Source organism: Hippocampus guttulatus, chromosome 21, assembly GCF_054856545.1.
Source record: "Hippocampus guttulatus isolate MCC_2025c chromosome 21, RoL_Hgut_1.0, whole genome shotgun sequence".
Classification (NCBI taxonomy): domain Eukaryota; kingdom Metazoa; phylum Chordata; class Actinopteri; order Syngnathiformes; family Syngnathidae; genus Hippocampus; species Hippocampus guttulatus.
Window position 1 is genome coordinate 7,864,330 of NC_141281.1, and position 15,521 is coordinate 7,879,850.

General features: G+C 44.8%; 1 protein-coding gene across 3 annotated transcripts in view; it reads right to left on the minus strand.

Annotated features, from left to right (window-relative positions):
- The window catches only part of cdh19 (cadherin 19, type 2), a 74,439-nt gene that overhangs the window by 25,135 nt on the left and 33,783 nt on the right, over nt 1–15,521 (minus strand). For all 3 annotated transcript variants that reach the window (XM_086102510.1, XM_086102508.1, XM_086102509.1), the window contains exons 2-5: nt 6,123–6,256; nt 3,823–3,986; nt 879–996; nt 190–306 (exon numbers count right to left, since the gene is read on the minus strand). The gene's annotated coding sequence lies outside the window, so the exon portion shown is untranslated. The remainder of the gene's footprint in view (nt 1–189; nt 307–878; nt 997–3,822; nt 3,987–6,122; nt 6,257–15,521) is intronic.

Here is a 15,521-nt window from a genome sequence, read left to right on the forward strand (position 1 = left end):
TGATATACTGTACTGGATAGCCGTCATGTAAGTATTTGGCTGAAACCAGGACATGTGGAACTTTTCTTCACTTCTACCACTCACCACCATCATACTATCATTCCTACCCATCCCCTTTGCAGCTTTTACTGTGACCCACAGTGTGTTTGTTGACATGTTGACATGTTGTCATGCATTTTCTTCACCTACCAAAGAAACAAACAACAGGAGGTTGTCAGCGCCCAATCCCACACGCCAGTGGTCCAATCTGTCTCATTCCCACCAGCGGCCTTTCCCATCGTGTGTGCGTATTCATGGCCCTGCAAACTGAAAGAAGCACCAGCGTTAGTGACAGAGAGAGGAAACCAGAATATTCTGTTCAGTTCACAGAGATTGCAGAATGAGCATATTAAAGATGCAACGGTGTTAAAGCCAAAAGATTAATTATGCCAACTACATTTGCAAGCTCTCTGTACTTTGTTGTATAAATGCACGTTAAAGACGTTGGTGAGTGGAGAAAGTTGATTGTGGAGAAATTGGCTCACTTTCATTAAACATGGTGCGGCAATTAGAGCGCATTGATAAATGTTTAGTAAACAAGCATAGCGGAAAAAGATATGAGTGGATGGAGTTGATTAAAAAGCGATGGATGACTGTAGTGTAACAAAAACAAGATGCACACTTTGGAGCAATTAAATAGAATGAATACTTTCAGTATCATATCACAGGCAGTTTTTTTTGTTTTTGTTTTTTTTGATTTGCTAACATTTTGACCAAGGTGATGAGGGACAGCATAACATGAGCTCGGATTGAAAAGTGGGAATACCGTGCCTGTGCTGTGATGTCAGAGAGCGGTTCATGTTATTGAAATAAAGTGTCGGCGTGCTACCATACTGTACCTTTTAATGGACGGCCAATTTTCTCACTGTTGTGCGTATGTTGAATCAGAATTCATTCGAAAGGATGGGGTTGTACCCGCCAAGCGGCACTTTGGATAAGCGACAGTCCCCCGTTTCCCTATAATAGGTACAATAGGGCATCGGTTAGATGATTGCGAGGATGGTGAAAGATGCCACAGATGGCCCCTTTCACAAAGCGCAAAAGCGAGTGAGATTGCGCTAAGCAAATGTAACGTTGCTGAGTGGCAGTGTAATGTGCCACTGAATTTGACAGAGAGCAAGTCAACAACAACAGAGGACATCTGTCTTCCTGAGTTTGAGCCCGGTGGCTCCAAACGGTGCGACTTTGGCTCCCCTCGCACTCTTGACCCGCTTGTAATCACAGCATCGACGCACGTCTGGCCGCGGAAGCATTGATCTCATTATAAGTCTTCATTAATCAGCTGCCGACTCACACGCAGTGTCACACCGGACCCAAGAAAAGCACGGACAATACTAGACCTTGTCCGGTGTTCAAAGTGGACAAAAGGCCTGCTTTCAGCAGGCCACATCCAAAAAGAGAAAAACAGCAGCGAGACAAGGCGGCCTTTTGTTTTTACACGTCACAGTTTCCATTGGGCAACATCTTGACAAGAGTTTCAGACGGCCCAAAACTGCGGTTTGTGAGATCAGATCAACCGTGATACTTACTGACACCCTAATGTTGCGGTTGGGACTGTGCTGATTTTGAATACACAAGGTGGTCGTCGGGAGAGACCGTAGAGCCCGGACACCCTGTATTTAAAAACAAACTTTCCCACTTAACCTCCAGAAGCGGAACCCACTCGTGACATGTGGTGTCACGATAATAACAGTGGCACCACGCTGTGATTGATTTACCACGGGAACCTTTACTTTCACTCGCGGATAAAGAAGCGCCTATGTGCCCTACGGTCGATTTTCTCCCGTCGGACAAGACGCCGACATGGCATCCGCCGGGCGAGGAGCTCGCCCCGCACTTGGCAGCCATTCATTACGGCTAATAGGCCCTCCAACCCTGCGCCCTGTCCTCGCCGGCTGCTATTTGCGGCAGCGTACGTATGCAAGCGACGGCGGGCTCCCACAAGACAGCGTGACAACGTGCGGCGGTCGCACAATGTTAAGCACCGCACGCACCGAGACCGTCACACTACGCTCACGCCTGCCTTGCTGTATCCTCAGGAAATGCCGTTCCGCCACCCGAGTCGGGACATTACAGCGCTCGGGTAGAAGCGGCCCTGACATTGGGGAGTGGGGGGCTGGGGGACGTGTCGCCGCATTGCACAATGTCAAAGCTGATATGTGCTCTGCTTCGTGGCACAGATTTCATAAAGGAAATGATCAGATTAACCTTGTTGCAACCTGTACTTCCTGCCCATGAAATAGGAAGAGCCCTTGTTAAAGGAGACAAATGATGCAAAAGGGACTTTTTAAAGTCTGGTTGTTTTGTTTAGTTCTGCTGCGCATGGTTAGTTTGTCATTAAGGATAAGAAAGAGGAACACCTAAATCAAAAACGAGCCCTGAAAGCGGGAAAAGCAGGGACACATTCTGGAAAATGAACTTTTGAGTAACTGTGTTTAATTCTGTTGTGCTTGAACAAAACAGTGTTGTGAAAAAGTAGCCCATGAAACAGGAAAATCTTTTTAACAGCAAATAACGTCAATATGAAAAAACACCAAAGAAAAAAGGGGACCTGGAACAATTAAAAAAAAAAAAAACAACTCGGAAAGTATGGAAAACATTTTCAGCCTACTTAATTTCCATCGTGTGTTGATTTAAATATAAAACTTTTTTTTTCTTCTTACACAATTGGAGATACTTAGTAAGTCAACTAACAAAAGTTGAAAAAAAATCTGTTTAGCCTCACTTCTTTTGTATCAACCTTCCAAGACTAAATGTCCTAATTGGTCATTTGGGACGTGTTGTTTTTAGTTGCGCATTGTACAAACAATCAGTGCTGCCACGCCGCTCGTCGTCTTACAGGCGGGACCCAAATGAGCAAAAACAACAGGGAAATGTCAAAGCATCATGTACTTGTTAGTAAGCAATTTGCCGCTATTTATTTATGCGCGCACGGAGCGGAAACAGTTGGCGGCAAGAATTCCCACTGACGTTAATCAGGCGCTCTGAAAACACATCAACACTTTTTTTTTTTTGCCATTGTTTATATGCTTTTGAGGAGGGGGGAGAAATCCGCAGAAGCCACTAAAGTTAACTTTACAGAAATGTACATGGTAAAAACCTGATCATGTAGTCATGAAAGATTTCCAAAACAAGTGCTGGCACTAGCATGCTAACACATTTTCTGTTCCATGAAAAAAAAAACATTCTCTCGAAATTGTGTCTTCTTTAGTTTTATGATATTAAACATCATCGTCATTTTCATGATTTTTGTTTTTGGTATTATTGTCCGAAACATGAAATTAATTGTGGCTCATTTGCACCTACTTAAAGGCAAATGGGCAGCAACTTAAGACATTGCTAACATAGCTTAGCATGTGCAAAGGACAAGACGTGTGTGCTGTCTGAATCCTTGAAGTGCTCCACAAGCGAACAACTTTGAAATGCTTATGCAGCGGTAGCGATCGTCAAAGCGGAAATGCGTTCTTCTTACTGGAAGCCAGCAAGTCAATGAGTTCAAGCGATTGTGAGGTAAAATTGTCAAAAGCAACAACAAGCGACAAGCACTTATGGAACCTATAGAAAACTTGTTTACGCTAAAAAAAAAATGGTTGCGCTGCAAACAAAAGAGCTGCCTGACTGCTTCCAAATTGTGCTCAGCTATTATGACTTTTCCATCTTTGTGTCGCTTGCAACCCCGAGTCGCATTTCTCTGCAAGCCATTACCTCTCCCCGCGCGTTTGGAAATCGTATCTAATTATCGGTCAACAAAAGATCGGCAAAAAACCCGCGCGCCACACCCACCTGTTTGTTTGTTTGTGTCGCTCCGGAGACCACCGGGCCACGCAATCTGCTTCGAGTGATTGAATCCCCACAATGGCCACGATGGCAATGGTCATCAAGATGGAAAAGAAACGAGCAACCCCTCCTCATCCTCTTCCCCCACAAGGCGTCTTCTTCTTGGCCTGCTTTTGTGTCAAAGAACAAACACTGGCGCTATTGTGCTGGACACTCACGGCCTTCATAGAATTGTTGGCCCTTGAACACCCCAACCCCACCCACCCCGCCAACCCGGACGTACCAATGGATTTCTATTTCTCTTGCTGTCATTTTGCGGAACAATTGAGCGCTTTATTGGAATGGGGATGGATGTTAATTCCTCCACTGTGAGGCAAACGCTTCTGCAAGTGATAAGACAAGAGGGCAACTGGCGAGGGGGTTGCGCTTTGTAATGCACGTCTCCACTTGATAAAACTGACCAAAGAAATGCATTTTGGGATTTAAAAATGTCTTGGGAGAGGAAAGAGGGGAAAAAAAATTGAATTTGGAACCTGGAGTTCCCCCCGGGTTGCAATACATTTCGTTTGTGCAAGGTGGCGCTAAAAAGTGAAGCGAAAGACATGGCAAAATGGGACTTGAAAAAGACAGTGGCTTTGCTACTTTCAAAATCCGATATTTCAAATCCATCTTATTTAGCTGCTGTGCGCTAGAGTCAGTTCCCAATGACAGTTTTAACAAATATGAAAAAAAAAGTGTTTTTTTTTTTCATTCCCCTTCACCTCTTTCGGTGATGTAAAGTTTATTCTTATAAAAGGGGCCCAATGGGAGCTTGGTGGATGGCAAAAAAAAAATAAAATAAAAAAAAAATCACAGTGAGCAAGAGCTACTAAGGTGAGCATCAAGCAATGCAAGTTTGCCTAACGGTGAAAACTCATTCAATTCCTGACTAGACAATTGATGACTCATTTTCACAATCAGCCCCCACCCCCACCACCACCACCACCACCACCACCACCGCACACCCCACACCCCCTGAAAGCCCATCACACTCAAGAAAACACTACCTCTTGGCCCTGCTGTTCAGTGTCACCGCAGTGGAGGTAAAAGTCGAGTGCATCCATTTCAACAATGCTAATTACATGCCGACATGTAATTGAGTCCACCATTATACCTTTTATAAAAAACACGGCGGTATAGATGAAGCCCTGGTGGGAGCGAGCACCCGGAGTCTGTCGTTTCGGCTTCGCCTTCGATTCCGACGGCGAATCAAAGGGAGAAATGTCAGAAACCGCTCGGTGACATTCAAACCCGGCCTGAGCGTAAGCCTTGTCTAATTGAGGCTCACCTCATTAGAATGACTGCAGATCAAAGATTCAGTTTGGAATTTATTTACATTCCGTGAGCGTGGTGACTGCAGGGCAGGGTGACATTTGAGGGCTGGACACATAATGAGCGCGCGGGAACGCTCAGCATATTCGCCGCCGGACAAAAGGTGAGGCGGTCAAATTGCTATGATTGTGTTGCGGAACGTATAATGTGGACCGATACTGTGATATAAGCGTCCTATATAATGTGTTCCGCAGCATAAGGGATGAAGAAAGAAGCTAATGTTTAACCTGTGGAAACACTAAGTCATACTCTGAACTAGAGGTATTACGATAAATCGACAACTAATTGATGATCAAATTATAATCGATGAATTGTTGATAGAACTTGTTAATCTTAAAATTATTTCAGCATTTTAGCAGTAGACATTCTCCGATTTCTGTAGCCTTCCATCAAAGCTCACTAATTTTTTTTTTAATATAAGTCCTTTGCAACTATATGCAACGTCTGCATTTACTTTGGCAAATGTCAAAATTTCGACCGATTTTTTGACAGACCAAAGTCGTCAGTGTATCACAAGTACTACAAACAAGTACGAATCTGAACGTTATTAGCACGAGCAGACTAAAGATGATTTTGTTATATTTAACCGAAACACGAAAGTCATTTTTGTTGTTTGTCATCTAAATGTTTATTCATTTATTTATTTTGAGACAGAGGCCGAAACAGGAGGTCTGACAAATGGCCTCCATATCGCGTCCCCAACATGTTTTATTGAGGTGATTATTGCCTAGCTTTTACCGCCGCGAATCTTATTTCGTCATTAAACGCGGAGACAAAAATCACCGGCGGATGTGTAGCAGTCATTGCGGCAGTCGGATGTGCCCTTCAAAGCTCACATCGGCTTTCGCGTACTAGGCGGGTTGAAACGTCGTTGGCATTCCGCTCAGCCGTCCGCGGCGGATTTGATGAGGATGTCACATTAAAAATGCATGTACCTCATATGTTCTTTGGCCTTTGTCTCTCCAGCTGTGGGAAACGGGCGGACAATAGTGACAAATAAGGACGACGCTGACGCCGCCCTCGTTTGTCAACTGCACCCCCGCATACCGCTGATGGAGTGGGGAAGATGCTGCCGAACAAAAAAAAACAACAATTGAGACATTATTTTCACAGTTATTATTATTTCTATTGTGCATGGTGGAGGTTATCATGGAGAAATGGTGAGAGGTGCAAGAGATACATGAGGTGTGCGGACACATTCAAGTCATCAGCGGTTATCACCAGAGCACATTCGGTATTTATTTAATGAGTGTTCACTTGCGTTGTCTGTCTCCCCATCGGCGAACATCAGTGACAATGCTGCAGTCACGCACGGATTACTGCATTGTTTTTCACACAGAGATGTCTGCATGCGAGATGTGAGTGTGCCATATTGAAAGGGAGCTGCTTTGTCCACGCCCACAACGGCGCATACAGATTTTCTAAAATATGCCAGCTGGCGTGCATCTGTAAAATGATCAATGCGCAGTTTCACATGCCGGATTTGAAAATAGAGCCCGCGTCAAGCGTCTTCAAGGACAGTTCAAATGTCCGAGTGCCAATCGACCCTATGAACGAAAATCAAGTTTCATGTTCAGAGAGTGGGAAGTGAAAGGCTGTTTCCAAAGGAAGCAGTGGACCCCACAGCCGCATCTCGCTTCTCGGGGGAAATATAGTTTGGAGTTTGATCACGCGGAATCCATCATGTTGATGATGAATGCATAATTAATTCCCATCATTCCTGTAATCCCCCCTCGAGATCAGAGCCTATGAAAATGACATGCTTTGCCCACTGCAGCAGCAGGTCACCATCCCACCATACGTCCATCACCCAATCCCAAAATCCAATTATCACCCATCCATCCATCCCCGGCCCGGCATCCATCTCCCTGTCAGAGATAAGAGTAGAACGCAAATGCAGCACAGGAGACCACAGCAATACTTGGTGGTTTAATGTCTGCACAATTAAGAAACAAGTACTGCAATGCCATTGCAGCACAACATGAACTCATTCAGTACCAGCCAATTCGAGACCAAGTCTGAAAAGACGTTTAAAAACGTCTTTGGGAGTGAATGAGTTAAAGAGCCACGGGGATATGGAAACAAAAAGCAAGCAAGAGGAAGCTTGCCATTCCCACCCATCGCGCCATCACCCAAACCCTAAATACAGCCATGCCCTTTTCCATCCATCCATCTCCCTGCCCCACCTCCCAGTTATCCCTCCATCCTCCCATCTGCCGCACTTTGCAAAACGGGCAAGGTTACAAAGTATTTACACAAATAAGTTGAGTGCAATCGATGAGACGTGCCACGGCGTCGTAGCCTCCAGGATGAGGCCTCCCCCGGAAGAATGCACAAACCCGCCGGCCCACCCTCATTGGAGACGCAGATTGTGTCGGACTGATCAATGAGAAGTGCCGCCGAGCCATCAATCTCGCCAAATAGGAAGAAGGCGGCATTAGCATGTATTAGCCGCCGTGTCCCGACAACGTCCTCTAAGTTGGCGGGAAGCGAGCCGCCCATGGGAAACCGACACGCGCACCTGCGCAACCAAGGATGAGTGGCGCTGTTTAAAGACAGCAGAGACTTAACTGTGATCACGTCACTGTCACCGCATAAAGGCTCTTTGGGAGAAAAAAAAGAGACTCCTACGCACGTTACGGAGAGTTAATGAAAGGCGAATGTCACCTCTCAACGCCCTGTACGCGTCGTGCAGGATTTACATCGGAAGACAGGAGGAATGCATTCTGAGGCCTGGGGGCTGGATCCCACCCGCTCGATGACTTTATGTGGCCCACGAAAGCAAATCAAGGGGCACCGCTTCATGTTTCTTGCTAAATGGGTTTGTTCTTTTCATTTAGCCAGAAAATCTGGGCAAACTTAGTAAGTACTGTTGATTTTTCGGGTATCTGTGCTTTACTCTAATACGGTGGACATGCTATTTGAGGGAACTGGCAGGCCTACAAGTAGTGAAAATATGCAAATAATTGAATCGTGAATAAGAAAGCATTGCCGCCAATCAGCATTTTCAGAGAAATGCGGGGGTTTTGGATTCCTGGGGCATTTAAAAATGTCTGACTTTTGATGCTAACAAGTCTCGGTGATGTGCCGTGCTTTTTATGCGTTTTGACGATTTAGGGAGTCTGACGAAGATTATTAGAGAAGAGGTGGCGTATCTTCAAAGTAAACATCAAAAGAAGCACTTGATCGTCACACTCATGGTGGGAGGATCACATCTCGTCCAAGTTTTGCCACCCAGGCCGCCCCGCTCGCATCACCGCTCAGCCAATCGTCCGAAAAAAATAAAAGACAACATGGGCCGCTACAGAATGCAGCCGTTTACAAACGAGTCCATCCTCTGAGTTTATTTGTAGGGTGCGACCTGGCCTACGGCTGAGTGAAATGTCAGTTGAAGGATTGAATATTCACAGCGGAGTAAGAAGCGGCGGTGCCTAATCTTTCCTCCCGGAGGGGAACGTCAGCTGCCGCGCACCTACAAAAAAATCACAACCCCCATTTTACCAGGGTGAAATTGTAAACGCATTGGTCCTATCTTTTATTTGGGCGACATAAGGCTTCACTGTCCTCAAACTTTTCCTCATGATTCAAAACAGCTAATTTGGGTGGGGCCCTTTTTTGACCCAATCTGGGTTATAAATATTTTTATAGTGCGTATTGTTGTGTCTACTATTCGATATGAACGAGTCAACTTGGTTCCATCTTGTAAATCAAAACCGATTTTCGGTTTCAAATCGTTTTTTTTTCCAGCCGTGCGACAGCATTTTTGACTCGCGTACAGATGGCAAATGTTGCTGACTATTCTTGCTGCCTGTTTCCCACATTTACAAACGCAGTATTTATTTATTTTTTCCTCCAAAAGTAAATGTACATGTTTGTGCATTTGTTTCTTGTGGGACTCTTAATGGCGCGGTCACAAAAAAAGGCACGTTTCACGGTTTTGACCTCTGCGTTATAGCTGTAATGCGTTGTTGAGATTTAAAAGCAGAAAGGACAAATAATAATCCCAACCTTTTGTGTTTTCAATCCACCAAGGCGGCGAGGCGGGCTGAACGTTAACAGCAATTTTTTTTCGCAATTATCGGGCAGAAGTAATCAATTCCCATCATCGGAGGTCCTGCTGGCATTTACGTTTTGAGGTGGCGAGGATTTGAGGAATGGGAATCGATGGGCGGCCTTCAGGAGATTTGACGCTTTAAAACAAAAGCCGCAAAAAACAAAACACTTCAAAGAGCAGCTTATTGGAGCACCGTCGCTCGTTTATTTGGAGGCATCGCGGCCTTTGTGTTGCTTTCGCATGCGTCAGGCCAATCAGTTCCTCGTCTGCCCCCCCCCCCCCCTGCCCTCCCCCGTTGGGTGATTTGCTGTATTTATTCCATCTGGATTGTAGTCTGTCTCCTGTGGCTCATTTGTTGCTTTTTCTTCCCTGACAACTTGAGCGTTGGTTTTTTTTTGTGTTTTTTTTTTGGTCCTCCTTTCCAGGCTTAAAAGTTGCTCCACCAGTTTTTATTAAAAGCTTGCTTTTTTTGAACATTGTGAAGGTGAAAATGTGCTTTAGTCGTCACTATTAAGTCGACATCTTATTCCTTTAGGTGGCAATTACACCGCGTTTCTGTGAAATGTTTCGGGAAACTGAAAAATCCCCACAGCTGCTATGTTTTGGACAGAACGAGCCATGAAAGTCCAAGCGATAACTCCACACGGAGGCCGGACACAATTTGAATGGCAATATTATTTTTCTAAGTTGTGTGGCTTGTTTGTTTTGGGGGTTTTTTGGAGGTCAAACACGCAGCCTGGCAATAATTTGCCAGAAGTACAGCGCCGGCTTCCAACTTTCCTATTACACGGCATTTCGTGTTTCTTTTTAACCTCGACAAGGCGACGTGAAACGGTAAGCTCGCAAAAGCTATTACAACCTCCGCAGGCTCAACGCGGACGCAACCGGAGACTCGTGGGGACACCTTGACATTAGCCCGCCAATTAGAAGGCGACACAAAAAGTGTGCGCGCGCGTGCTTGTCGATTCGGGGGACACTTTGTGAATTTCCACGATGGGAGCCGTTCCAAGCTGGACGCGGAAAAATATATGATATCAAAAATTGCAATAGCTTCTAACTATTTTGTTCTGCCGTCACGCGCCAAAACGTAGTCGGCAATGGAGGGTGATGAAAGCTCGACATTCAAAGCCGGCAAATCTGCCCGACACGTACTTAGCATCACGCCAGACGCATGACTTTCAATTGCTCGTCACACGTTTGACCACCCGTCCTTCCCCCCGCCCCCCAAAATCTTTTACGGACATCCCCCGCATGGCAGAGGCGGAGACACGTGAGTAGCGCCTCAGGTGGACGAGCTCACGGCGGCCTTCAGCGTGTTGATGGATGGCGTCGACGCGAATCGGCCGCGCTGCGCTACACTCGCCTGATTACGATTGATCCTCTTTTGCTGTAACATTAATCCTGTCGCTGCCGATGCCCACCCGTGCCACTTTCAAAAAAAGTTCATTCATACACGATGATGTCATCACATTACCAGATGTTTAAAATAAACCCCTTTAAGCCAGCGGAAATCTCGTCAACCAACGGAGGCTATATTTGCAATCTCTCCCATTTGCTCGTCTTAATCGGACTCATTTTAGCAGCACTGCTAATCGATACTTGCTAATGTGGTGCGCTGGGGGTTCAAATTAAGCTTTCAAGACAATGTTGGGCCTCTAATTCATATTCCGAGCCAGTTTTAAAACTTGAACGTAGGGTTTCGCATCATGGTTTGATCCCAAATTAGGGTTTACTGTTAAGGTTTTAGCCCAGGGTTCCGGTGTCTGGTTAGGGTCTCCATTTATGTTTGCTAAGTTTCCAGCCAAGCTTGGGATATCAAGTATGGTTTTTCAAGCCAAGTTGAAGAGTTCCAATGAGGGTTTTGAGCCTAAATTCAAGTGCTAAAAAAAGAGTTTGGGTTTCAATGAAGGTCTCAAGACTAGGCTGTACTTCCAAAACAAGGATTTCAGGCCATGGTTCGGGTTTCAAGTAAGAATCTCAAATGAGGGTTTCATGACAGGGTCACGGTTACGAACAAGGACTGTGGTTACAAAATCGGGCTTCAAGTGAGGTTTCGGGTTTCAAATTTGATTTAACGCCAGGGTCAAGGTTTCAAACACGGGTTGGGGTTTCAAATTACATTTCAAGCAAATGGTAGCACTCAGTGCCAAATTAAAAAATATGGCATTGAGTTTGTTGCAATGAAAAGCACACGTGTGTGATGAATGCCCCCCCCCCCCCCGAGAGAGGCCGCGTGCTACGTAAAGGAGGGCTGAAATAATGAGCGCCAGCACCCACCAGGGAGCCCTTCAACTTGCGGCAAAACGCTGCAAACATGCTCATCGATGAATGTTTTTACTTCATGGCTGAAGTCGGCGCCTGGCTGAATATCGGAATTTCGAAAGCGCCCATAGTTGGCAGATAAAGATGAAATTAAGTCATTTATGAAGATTAAGAAAAATAAAAAGGTCAATATATTTTCAGTCAAACTAAATTAATGGCAGGGGTTTGTTGACTGAACGTCGCCGGTCATTTATTGGGGCTTTCCCCTCCTTCCCAAGTTTCCGTGAATTGAATATTTATAAGTGTTTCGGGGATAATATTTGGAGTTTAATTCTTTTTTTTTTTCTTTTCACAATGCATTTCAATGGGCATCAATTTTATGCAAATTTTGGCTTATTTGTGGGCTCAATAAACGGCTTCTTTCAATAGTTTGGATCTCATCGGCGATCTGTTAGCATTTTTTTTTAAACTCACTCATCGGTGATCATCTCCAAAATCCTGATTGTGTAAAGCCTATTTATGTTATTAAGGTATACGTTTTTAAACTACTATCCTGTTTATGGACACTCCATGAGTGCAAAGAAACCCGACGCAAGATACAAAGAACATATTTTAAAAAATTCCGGCTCGTGGATTCTTACACGACAAATCAGTTGCAACAGGAAACAATTGAGTGTACCAGACAATCAAAAATATTTTGTCCTTTTGACCCAAATTTCTTTTTGACTGCCGTAAAAATACAGCCAACGTTTAACATCATGAAAAGACATTCCGTTTTAAGTACTTTTTAACGGCCGCCTTACACCTTTTACGACTCCTCCTAATTGGACCCGCTATTAAAAGAGGAGAATGTCACGCACACGCGGCTCGTTGTTTTGTATACTTACAGGACATAATATAAGGTACACATACGCCATTTACTTTCATTCTTCGGCAAGAGTTTTATCAATTAATTATGCCTCAATAAGGGTATGTTTTTATTGTACTGTATTTTATAAGACCGTGCAGGGGGGTCCCGTATATTATGTCCAGTATGTGCACTCCAGGGGATAAAGTCCATTTATCTTTGCCGACTTTCTAACACCGCTAACAAGATTAACTTGTGCTCAACTTTGCGCCTCCGAGAAATGTTTAGTACGGCTTCAGAAAAAGCTAAAAAAAAACAAAAAACAATTAAGCCGAAGGCAAATAAAACACAAGCCATTGCCTGCATCGGTCTTAGTCCCTTGCTCGCCGGCTAACTACGTCTTGCTTCCCACGCTGCACTTGAGTAAACCTTAAATAGAAGCGAAAACAAGGAGGCTTCCGAATGTTTCTGGAGGAGACGTAGAGAGGGAAGTGTTAAATATAATGAGCTCTGTGCTTAAGAGCCATTGACGGTAATAGTTTGTGTTTGCTGCTGCTCGTGCTGCTGTTAATGGGCAAATAAACCGTGACAGTCAGTGGTGGAATCCATTTTGCGCAATTATATCGGAGCACTCATAACATAGTTACTAAAACCAAAAAGACGTTTGGAGAAGGAAAGACAATTCTAGGTTTTCGGCCACTTGCGGGCATGCTAATTACACATAGATTATTATTTGGAGAATGACTTCATCAAACTATCAAACTACTGTCATTTTCAGTCGACAGCAAGTGGCAAAATGGCCGCTCACTGAGATGGGTACAAACAAGTGGCTTTTGCTGCTCAACTCATATTCCACAAACGGAATATTAATAAGAATGCCGTGTTTGGACACATTGTTGGAAAGACATTTTTTTGACTCGACTTCCCCTTTAAGCTTGGCTGGACTTGTCAGTAAAATAAATGAAGAAGGTGGTGATGATCTCATCAGTCTCCCGTCACGTTACCTCCGCTACGCTTATTATTGATTAAAGGGTGTTTTCAGACCCACTTGATTGTAAATTTCCTGCCGATGAATTCATTTCTGTTATCACCTCGCAGGGACGCCGAGGTGACGGGGTCCAGTCGATTACCCCCACACGCGCGCACTTCGATGATGGCCGCTCGCTTGACTGGAGCCGTCACAAGCTCTGAGGTTCTCGGCAACGAAGCGGGGGATTCAAACGAAGGCGCCCTCCTGGCCTCTGCCTTTTAATTACATCCACTAATAACAACCCATACCACCACTAAAGTCTTTAAGTTTGTTTCTCAGACTGGCTATCACTTTGGTATGAGCTTGAATGCTCGCAATTATACATAATGTTCCTTTGAAAGGGCCCGACAGCGCAGTCTGCTTTTCGTGTTCTTTTATCTAAAATACGTTGAAGCGAAACAGGTGAGACGCGGCGCTACATCACAGTGGGGGGTTGGGGCGCCGGCTTGATTTATGCGACGCGAGCGCCGGTCCTAATAGTAATATAGCACAGGTAATTGAAAAGAAAATTGAATTAGGTCAACACGAGCGGTGACGGTCATCGGGTGTCACAGCAAGTCTTTTACGAGCGCATCACTCGGCCCACGCGGGCACACATTTAGCCGTCCCCGCTGCCAAGTCAAATATCAAGCCGCTAACCTAATTGGTGCCATTTCTCATTTGGACACAAAGTTGTATGTGGCACTAAAGCCGACGCACGCGGCTTTGTACTGATGAGCAGCTCCTGACTCCTGCCGCTGCACGAGAGGTCAGACTAATAAACGATACAAGTATGAGCACTCAAGGATAAGAGGCATCAATTGCATCACGCGCACAGACACGAGCGGTGAGACGCTCGGCCCAAGAAAAAAATAAAATAAAATCATACTACTGTGCCAATAGATTGTATCAAAGGGGAATTTAACTCATATTTGTTTTTGCAAGAATGAAAAAATGATTTTCTGAGGATAAGCGAACACAATACAAGGGAACCTTGGGTTAGCTCTGTATGTAAAAATGACAAAAAAAATTCACCCTCTAAAACGATCTGGAGTCATTGAAGGGCTTTTTTTTTGTGGCAACTAAAGCCATAGATTGGCCCGCCCCCTTTTGGATGGGGGGGGGGGGGGGGGTTGGGGGAGAACAGGTACATTTGCAGCCAAGGCAGCACAAAAAAAAAAAAAAAGGTTCAACAGCCTGTACTGTGGTCTGATGAGATATGCCGAATAAATACGGTAAAAGAGTGTACAACGCTAGCGGGGCAGACGCAGGAAGGAGCCATTACTCATTCAGAGCATCGCTAATGACACGCAATGCAATTAACAGATAGCGAAATTAATTAACTGGGATTTGCCGTGACACCTCGGCGCCTGCTCGACTTTAACTCCGACTTTTGCAACAAGTCCAGAGTGGTTTCCACTTTGTTTTGACATTCAATTAGGCTCTTGTCACTTTTCATCTCCGGGCATTTTGATAAGCAAATTGCGCATTTACATTATTCCCGACGTGTTATACTTGGTGGCTTAGTGTTTACGTGCTTATGCTGTTGCTACTACCAAAAAATTCAGGTGAAATTTGAGGGTGACTCCAAGAGACACGAAAACTTGTACAGGTAAACTTAATGTAAACCTCTGAATTCAATGTTTCAGTATTTTTCACGTAACTTACTGTTGTCCAATAAAGAACTGAACGACATTCCAAAGTTTATAGAAGGTGAAATTAAGTTCACCTTTTAAATGTGAAAATGCATTGGTTGGTTCATCCCAAAATTTCAGTTCAAAGCCGAACATCTCGAAAGTTTTGTGAGAAGCGTATTTGGGTTGCCGTCCTTGTAATGAAAAATTAGCCGGGAATGCCTCAAGTTGCGCAACTTTGGAAGATATTGCATCCAACAAGCATTTTCTGCTGTTTGACGTCCAAGTAAAATGCGTTTTTATTGCCTCATATCGCACACCTGCTGCTCGCGCTGGTAACAACTGAGAGAGAACATTGACAGAGCGGGAAAGACAGATGAGATCCGACCAGTTTACGCCGTGGCAACGTCGGAAATCGGCGCGCCGCGCAGCTGTGAGAGGACAAAAGCAAGGCAAATGAAAGTCTAATGATAAGCTTGACATGTTCTCCCAGCAGCTGGGTTGCCGTTCCATTGGATGTCTTCATGC